The 9874-nt window shown below is 38.9% G+C and overlaps 1 non-coding gene across 1 annotated transcript; it reads right to left on the reverse strand.

Annotated features, from left to right (window-relative positions):
• Nucleotides 1–8143: 8143 nt before the first annotated feature.
• LOC133833720 (small nucleolar RNA R71) lies at nt 8144–8250 on the reverse strand. Its single transcript, XR_009893087.1, has one exon. It is a non-coding gene; the product is annotated as a small nucleolar RNA R71 (small nucleolar RNA).
• Between the last annotated feature and the right edge of the window lie 1624 nt (nt 8251–9874).

Here is a 9874-nt window from a genome sequence, read left to right on the forward strand (position 1 = left end):
AACTAGCTAGGAACCAGGCTGCACCCACTTCGCAGCCTGATCAACCTATGAACGGGCTGCCACAGAGGGGTCCTAATCCTAGCCCGCCTATCCAACCCTCGAGCCCACAAAGGCCCGAGCAGCCACTAGCGCCTCAGGACGATGTCCCGCTGAGGGACCCTGAGGCACAGCCTCTATCCCAAGCTGGTCACCGCAATCCCCCGCAGCAGAGGCAGAATAGGGCCGGGCAGCCGCCTCGCAGTCCTAGACGGCATAGGGGTGACGAGCCAAACCCTCCGAGCAGAGGACAGCGTCCACCTGGTAACAGGAGGAACTCAGAGTTAGGCTCTGCGGTCTGAGGCCCCCCGCGGCATGATAATGCATGGGGACCTATCGACCAACGCAGGCCACCCTCTAACGCTCAAGAGGTTCCAGCCCGGGAAGGCAACCGAGGGAACAGTCGATCCCACCATAGCCAATCAAGATTTAGAGATGGACATGGTTATAATGAGGTCGACTCAGGCAAAGGAAATGCTGGTCGGAGAAATGAAGAAGGAGGTGGAGGCAGAAGCCTGCCACCTCGGGATGACCAACCCGAAAGACGGGACGCTGGGGGCAGCCCAGACAAAATAACGTCTTCAACCGGCTCGGAGCTACCGAGCAGCGGAGGAGAGACGAGGATTTAAGAGACGTACTCAACGATCGCCGGGAGCGGCACGACGAGTACATCCCCCCAGCACCAGAGGTCCTGACGATTCCTGGCGCCGTGCAGGCCCAGATAGATGCCCTCAACCAGGCAGTGCAGTAGCTGGTCGGGGGAAGAACATCTTATATCGATCACGATAGGAGAAAGGGCACTCCTTTTGTCCAAAGGATAGCTATGGCAGAAATTTCTAGCAAGTTTAAGATGCCTACGCTTCCGAACTTTGACGGGTATGGTGACCCGGTATCTCACGTCAACAAATTTGAGATACAAATGGACATTCAGAAAGTGTCCGAAGACGCTCGGTGCAGGATCTTCCCTGCAACACTTTCTGATGCCGCACAGGAGTGGTTTTTCAAATTCCCTCCTGCAAGTATAGTTTCCTGGGAAATGTTCGTGAAAGAATTGATCAAGGATGTACAAAGTTTAACTGGGAGAATTGCCGCCCTAAGTAGATTCATTTCCAAATCAACGGATAAATGCGTCCCTTTCTTCAATCTACTTAGGGGCAACAAGAAGTTTGAATGGACAGGAGACTGCGAGCAAGCTTTTCAGGCCTTAAAAGCCCATATGGCACAACCTCCTATTTTGTCAAAGCCTATCGAAGGAGAAACTTTGTTCATTTACCTGGCGATCACCGAAGTTGCTGCTAGTGCGGTACTAGTACGAGAGGAAGAAGGCGTACAAAAAGCGGTTTACTATGTAAGCAAGAGGCTAATCGGAGCAGAACTGAGGTATCCTCCCATCGAGAGGTTAGCGTATTGTTTAATCTTGGCCTCAAGGAAGCTACGCTCTTACTTCCAAGCCCATCCCATTACAGTCTTAACTGACCAGCCCCTTCGGCAAGTCCTCCAAAAACCAGAGGCAGCTGGGCATTTATTAAAATGGGTAGTCGAACTGGGGCAGTTCGATATTACATATTCACCGCGAGCAGCAGTAAAGGGACAAGTCTTGGCTGATTTTATTGCAGAGTTCACCGAACTCCCAGACAATGAGCAGTGCGGAAAGCCTAGTGTGCCCGAGCCCCAAGATGAAGCTCCTTCGTGGAAATTATTCACAGATGGGTCGTCAAACGAATCTCACGTGGGAGCAAGAGTGATCTTGATAACGCCAGAAGGGCATCGATTTCACTGCGCCATTAGGTTCGACTTCACAGCGTCAAATAATGAAGTCGAGTACGAAGCACTCCTCGCTGGATTAAGAATGGCAAAAGACATGAGTATAAAGGTGCTGGATATTTACAGTGATTCACAGCTGGTAGTGAATCAAGTTCTAGGGGAATATCAAGCACGAGGCCTAAAAATGGTGGCCTACTTGAACAAAACTAAAGACCTGTTAGCCCAGTTCACGAAGTATACCCTACAGCAAATACCTCAGGAACGGAATTCGAATGCAGATGCCTTAACCAAACTCGCAAGCGCAAAAGATGCTAACACTTTGAATATTGTGCCAGTAGAAAGATTGAGCGAGTCGAGCATACGAGCAAATGAAACCAGCATGGAAATCCGGATGGGAGACACATGGATGGCGCCTTAATTAGAGTATCTTACAAATGGAGTACTACCGGCAGATAGGAACAAAGCCATAACTCTTCAATGGCAGGCTGCTAGGTATATACTGGTCGATGGTGTCCTATACCGAAGTGGGTATTCCATGCCACTGCTCAGATGTATTACACTAGAGAAAGCTAAGGAGCTAATGAAGGAAGTACATGAAGGCTTCTGCGGGGATCACGCTGGGGGGCAAAGTTTGGCGAAAAAGATTCTAAGGCAGGGTTATTTATGGCCGACTATGAATGAAGATTCAATGGAGTTTGTGTGAAAGTGCGATAAGTGTCAGAGATTTTCCAAAATCCCACGCGCAGCTCCAAACGAGTTAAAACAAATGCAGAGTCCTTGGCCTTTTGCAGTATAGGGTATAGACTTGATTGGATTCCTGCCAACGGGAAAAGGCGGAGTGAAGTACGCAGTTGTAGCAGTTGACTACTTCACCAAATGGGCCGAAGCTGAACCACTTGCTACCATAACGACCAAGAAAGTTCTTGACTTTGTCACCAAGAACATTGTTTGCCGATATGGTTTGCCTCAAAAGATTGTCTCAGACAACAGAACCCAGTTTGACAGTGACTTATTCACCGACTTCTGCGAAAGGCACGAGATTATTAAAAGCTTTTCTTCAGTCGCGCATCCGCAAGCAAATGGGCAGGTCGAAGCAGTGAATAGAACGCTTAAGGACACCCTGAAGAAAATACTTGAAGAAGCTAAAGGAGCATGGCCAGAACAGCTGCCTGAAGTAATCTGGTCGTATAGAACGTCTCATTGAACAGCGACAGGACACACCCCATTTTCCCTAGCATACGGGTATGAAGCTATGTTACCTGTCGAATTAGATCCCCCCTCACATCAACGCATTACATACGACCAAAGCCAGAATAGACAACTGATGATGGAGTCCCTAGACTCAATTGAAGAAATACGAGAAAGAGCCCAACTCCGAGTTGATGCGTACCAGCAAAAGGTCGCCCGGTATTTTAACTCAAAGGTGAAAGAAAGGAAATTCAACCTCGGCGACCTAGTGCTACGACGAGTTTTCTTGAATACCCGCGACCCCACTGCTGGAGTGCTCGGACCAAACTGGGAAGGACCTTACCAGATTGAAGAAGTCCTTCATCCGGGCACCTACAAACTTGCATGCTTAAATGGAGATCTCGTTCCACGCTATTGGAACGGTGAACTCCTGCGCAAGTACTACCAATAAACAGTCCTTTTTAAAGGACTGGCTTGTATTAATTTTTACTTTTTACAAGTTTCAAAAAAGGGTTAGCCACGTTGTATGGCTAATCGCTTATAAGTGTAAGATCTTTTTAAGATTACTCGTAAAAACATGTTTAGTCCATTTTTAATACGAGATTATAAGGGACTGTGCGCAGCCAGTCATTCTTGCCAACCTTTGTAAATTTATTTTTACAAGTATTTGTTCATTACGTGTGTTGTTTTGCTGTATTATAAGTGTTATGTTTACTATCGAGCAGTAATGTTCGCACAGGTCGTGGTCAAGGCAAGTGACCAAGGACCTAAAGCTCCTCGATCACTTGGGGGGCATATAAGGTACATCGATAGCAAAGCATACCAAAAGGTATGTAAACACATGAACAAAATTAGTGAAAGCATGCTATGGTACTTAGAGTATTTTTCAAAATTTATATTTTGTTAAGTCAAGCCAAAGTACTATGCTAAGTTCGATCATGCTAACAGATGTTATAATAAAAAGAAAATATTATAATATCACAAGGCATTCATTTACACTGCAAGCATCACTGCTTGGATGTAATTGTTTAAAGGAAAAGGAAAAGTTTGCTGCCCGTGCACCAAATTTAAAAATAAAAATTGTCTTTACAACACGACCCGTGGGTCATGTAATTGAAGAAAAATAAAAAAGAGAGAAATAAGTTTAAGGAGCAGGAGGGTCTTGATCAGCAGTCTAATTGGCCGCATTCTCAACAACTCCTCCCTCCTCTGCGTCAGCGGCCGGCTGGATGCTTGGGGAAGCAGGAACCCTTGCTCTTTCTTCTTCTTCAGCCAATCGAGCAGTGCAGCGGGCCAACTCAGCGTTCCTGGCATCTTCTGGAAGGTAGTTAAAATTGGCACCTCGGTTGTGTTTCCAAAAATCGTAGAAACACCGAAGTGTCGCATTCTTGTACCTCTCCAAATTATTAGCATTGGTAAGCTTCAGCTACTCCACCTGGCTCTTAAAAACAGCTATGGCCTTGTCCTTTGCAAGGAGCTCCTCCTTGAGCCTCTTGACTTCACGGTATTGGGTTTGGTTGGAATCCTGGTATTCATCCCTCTTCTTCTTCATAGCTGCCTTAGAAGACTCAGCCTCTGCCAGCTTTGCCACCGCAACATCCTTCTGCTGAGTAACCACCTCCAACTCCCCAGCGTGCCTGGCTTCTGCAGCCTGAAGCTCCTCGGTGGCTCTCACCTGGAACTCCTCGACGGCCTTTGCCCGAGCCTAGTCGATGGTAGCAAGGGCACGGGTGTTGATAACTCTACAAAATAGAGTTATTTTACCACTTTTTATGTGTTAATTGTTGCTTAGTTCTTGAGTTCTTAATTGATTTATTAAGTTTTTAAGTAATTTTGCATTTATTAGTCTTATTGTAATTTTCTAGATTTTTATAGATATTTTATTGTATTATGTTGTAATTGAATTAGTTAAAATTAGTATTGTTAGTTTGAATGCTAAAAATATGATTTTATTAAAATGAAATGTTATGTAAATTAAATTTTAATTAATATTTTCATGGGAGTTATATGGTATATTTTATTAATGAAAATATTTAATTTTAATTTAGTTTATAATTTATTTTGTAGGAAAATTATTTCATTTGTGGCTCTTGAAAAGCAAGGAAATCAAAAGAAAGGTGGTAGTTTTGAAAGAAAATAACAAGAAATTTGGCATTTTTCAATGGGCCAATGCCTCAGCCCAGGCCCACATCTGGCTCCTTCAGCAAATCCATGCCTGGCTCCTTCAACTGCATCACCCAGCAGCCTCTTCTCAACACCAACACTGAAGCTTCACTCCTGGGCCCGCCCAGCCAGCTCCAAACAGGCCCAACATTCAGCTACTGCCCCATCACGTTTTTCCTCCTGCCAGCTCTCTCCACCAAAGCACCCCAGGGCCAGCTTCAACACGGGCCTTAGCATTCTGCCAGCCACCAGGCCCAGCGCCCAACCTCCTGAAGCCCAGCTCCAAGGCCCATTCGGCCCACACGCCAAAGCTGCCTAGACCAGCTGCCAACACAGCCACCATAATACCAAAAAAAATCATATTTTTCTTCCCAATGTTTTTTCTTTTCACTCAAATATCAATTCACTCTTCCCTATTTTTTTTACCTAAGTAAACATTCCTAATTCATTTTTTTACCCTAGTTTTTCACTAATCTTCCATCCAACCAAACATTTCATCTTTCCAATACCCTTACACTTACTCTTTTTATCATACCACTTCCCAACACAATTAAATTAATCAATTTATTTATTTTAATTTGATTAATTTAATCTCCATATTTTGCCTATAAATAGAGTCTTGTGAGACAATTTGGGGAGCTCTTCTTCATCTTTTTAACCTCTTCTACACTTCATATTTTTCTCTCTTCTTTTCACTATTTTCTCTCTACCATTTTCATCTTTTGAAGAACATGTCAAGTATGTTATTTTGTAATATTTATTTCAATCTAGCTATGAGCTTCTAATCTTTTTCAAGATTATTAAGATAATGATGAAGCAAAATGTAACTAGATAGTATTTTTTATTGTATGTTGATTTCCCATTTGTGCAACATTGTTTATGGATTTTTCTATAAAAGATATGCATTTTTCATCTATTATTGATTGTTAAAGCATATTACACTTAGTTCTTCATTATGCAAAAATATGATATTCTTTGATTAAATGTTTTTCATTAAATTGTTCACATCTAATTCTTAGAACATAAGTATCATATTTTGTCTAAACATAATCTCTTTGATTTTTTGTAGTTTCATTAGGTTGTAACACAACTAATGCTTAGAAATTATATCTTATATAAGTGAAGAAAAATCCTACCTTTTTTAAAGTAACTTGTGCTTGAATAGAAAATGTATTTTGAAAAAAATATAGTGTGATTTATTTCAAATATATCTAAACTTGGGAATCAATATACTTATAAATACTATTGAACTTGCATTTTGTGGATTCTAATATCTTAATAATCTTATTTTACATATCTCATTTGAAAACCATTTTTCTATTTAATCATTAATCTTTTTATTACTTATCTTTTATTTTTCTAAAACAAAATCTCATCAAATATTTGGAACTAGGTTAAAATCTTCTTGCTTTGTTTGAAATAGTTTCTTTTGATGTTAGTCAACTCCCATGGGTTCGACCTCGTACTTACATGAACATTATATTCCAAAACGATTCGTGCACTTGCGAGCATAAATATTAAAACACCCTCTTTTGGGCTCAACAAGTTTTTGGCGCTGTTGCCGGGGAGTTGCAAGAAAGAAACGATCTTTCTACAAGGTAAGTAACATTCTTCTACTAGTTATTTTATTTTTATTTGCACTATCATCTTAAAAAAAAAAAGTAAAGTAAAATATATATATCTATAAAAAAAATCGAAAAAAAAAGAAAGTTATACATATATTTATTTATATTGTTATATATTATATTATATATATTTTTTGGTAATTGATGGCATTTAGTGCCTCCTACATACTTATTAGTTGAGTGCATTTGTGCCTCCTAACCCTTTTTCTTTTTCTTTTACTTTTTATGTTTTTTTAGTTGAGTGCATTTGTGCCTCCTACATACTTGATAGTTGAGTCCATTTTTTGCCTCCTACATACTTGAACAATCTATCTCCTCTAGTGATTGCATTAGTGCCTCCTAGCTTTTATTTTTATTTATTATCTTAGTTGATGGCATTAGTGCCTCCTAAGTTTTATTATTATTATCATTATTATTATTAGTGTTGGTTGATGGCATTAGTGCCTCCTAATTTTTATATAACTATTTACTATTGTTGTTGTCATTTTTTTTCTTATTCTTAATTATCGCATTTAGTTAGTTGTGATTTTATTGTTTAAGAAAATACTTGAAAAAAAAAACTAAAAAACAAAGCTTGTTCTTTCAACATAAGCAATTTTTGCTTAAAGGAAATTTGGCAAAGTTCTCATCCACGCTTATTAATTAACCTCGGGGAGTTGTTATTAAGTTGTGTGTAAGTGGAATCAAATAGGCCTGGGAATAAGTTAAACCAAAAAAAATTAAAAAATTAAAAATCATAAAAATCATAACAAAATATATATATATAAATATTATAATCTCTTCTTGTTATAAGTATGCTTTGTGGTTGCGGTTCTAACTGATCTTCCACATTAGAAATTTGTTTTCTTGTGATTGTTTGTGTTACTTGGTGAAATTTGTGACATTGTATGCATCATTGGCATCGTAATTCAAAAAATCGTTTGGTGAAAAAATTAGTGTCTTTACGTGAAATTGAAAGTGTTTTTGAAAGTTTAAGCATAATGGAACAAGAACCTAGTGTTGTGCAAGAAAAAACTCTTCTTGAATACTTTTCACCTATTTCATCTAATGCTCCGTCATGCATTGTTTTGCCCACTACTAATGCCACTCATTTTGAACTTAAACCATCAATCATTCAATTGTTACCATCATTTTATGGTTTAGAAAGAGAGGATCCATACATGCATGTAAAATACTTTTTGGAAATTTGCTCAACCTTTCGTTTTCAAAATTTTTTAGATGAGTCGGTTAAACTTAGGTTGTTTCCTTTTTCTTTAAAAGATAGAGCCAAAGCTTGGTTAAACTCACTTCCAACTGGAACCATAACTACTTGGGATCAACTTTGTAATAAATTCCTTGCTAAATTTTTCCCCATGTCCAAAACTGATAGTTTAAGAAGAGAAATCTCCGAATTTTATCAAAAAGATAACGAAGAATTTTATGAATGTTGGGAAAAATTTAAAGATTTATTATTAAAATGTCCCCACCATGGTTTTGAAAAATTGAGACTTGTAAAATATTTTTATGATGGTTTAACCCCTTCAAACCGACAAATGATTCAATCTATGCATATTGGAAATTTTTTAAAATTGTAAGGGCAAGAGGCTTGGGACGCTCTTGAAGAATTGTCTGTTAATTCACAACAATGGAATTATTCTGAGCCCAGGTCTAGAGCCAACCCTTCACCGAAAAGAGAAGAAAAATATGAAATAAAAGAAGAAAGTGATTTAAAAACATCATTTGAAAAATTAGCAAGAAAAGTAGAAGCCTTAGTAATAAGTCAATCTATGAATTCTCATGTGCAACCTAAAAAAGATGTTTGTTCTTTATGTGCTAGTTTATGTCATAATGCTCAATCATGTCCTTCTTTTATTGAAACATTTTCTGAAGAGGCTAATGCTTTACATTCATATGGAAAACCTTCTTCTGATAGCCCATTTTCCAACACATACAATCCAAATTGGAGAAACCATCCTAATTTTTCATGGAGACAAAACCAACCACAAATAAATCAAAGAAACCAATTCAACATGCCAAATCCAAATCATGCCCAACCAAGTCAACCTTACCCTCCACAAAGAAAACCTTCCTTAGAAGACACCTCACAACAATTCATGCAATCCACCCAACAAATCTTACAAAATCAGTCTCAATCCATTGCCAAACTCGAGACACAATTGGGTCAACTTGCTAATGTTGTAACCGAGAGAGAAAAAGGAAGATTTCCTAGCCAACCCATCCCAAATCCTAAAGGCCAATATGAAATAGGAGCTTCTAGTCATAAAGAAGAAGCTAAGTCTATTTCAACTCTTAGGTCCGGAAAACAAATTGTCAAACCCGATTACATACCTCAAGTTGAAAAAGACAAAAGCCAACCTCAAAGTTCCAACACAAATGACCTTTCAAAAGATGATGCTCAAATCCTTCCTTCCATCCCAAAAGCTCCTTTTCCACAAAGATTAATTCCACTCAAGAAAGGCAACCAATATAGTGACATCTTAGAAGTTTTCAAACAAGTAAGCATCAACATTCCTTTCTTAGATGCCATTAAACAAATTCCTGCCTATTCTAAATTCTTAAAAGACCTTTGCACTGTTAAAAGAAAAAAAAATTCCAAAAAAGGCGTTTTTAACTTAACAAGTTAGCTCCATAATTCAATATAAAAGCCTTGTGAAATATAAAGATCCCGGTTGTCCAAAAATTTCATGCATCATTGGCGATCATTTTATTAACAAAGCTTTACTTGATTTAGGAGCTAGTGTGAATTTACTGCCTTCTTCTGTGTATAAGCAACTTGGTCTAGGAGAATTAAAACCAACTTCTATAACACTTCAATTAGCCGATCGTTCAGTAAAAATCCCTAGAGGTATTGTAGAAGATGTTTTAATTAAAGTAGATAAATCTATTTCCCTGTGGACTTTATTGTTCTTGACACTCAACCTGTTGAAAATGCTCATGCTCAAATACCCATCATTCTGGGTAGACCATTTTTAGCCACATCTAATGCAATTATCAACTGTCGTAATGGTGTATTGAAATTATCTTTTGGAAACATGACTGTTGAATTTAATTTTTTTAATGTTGCTAAATCTGTTGAGTGTGAGGAAGTGCATGGAGTT

The sequence above is a fragment of the Humulus lupulus genome, chromosome 4 (genome assembly GCF_963169125.1).
Source record: "Humulus lupulus chromosome 4, drHumLupu1.1, whole genome shotgun sequence".
NCBI lineage: Eukaryota > Viridiplantae > Streptophyta > Magnoliopsida > Rosales > Cannabaceae > Humulus > Humulus lupulus.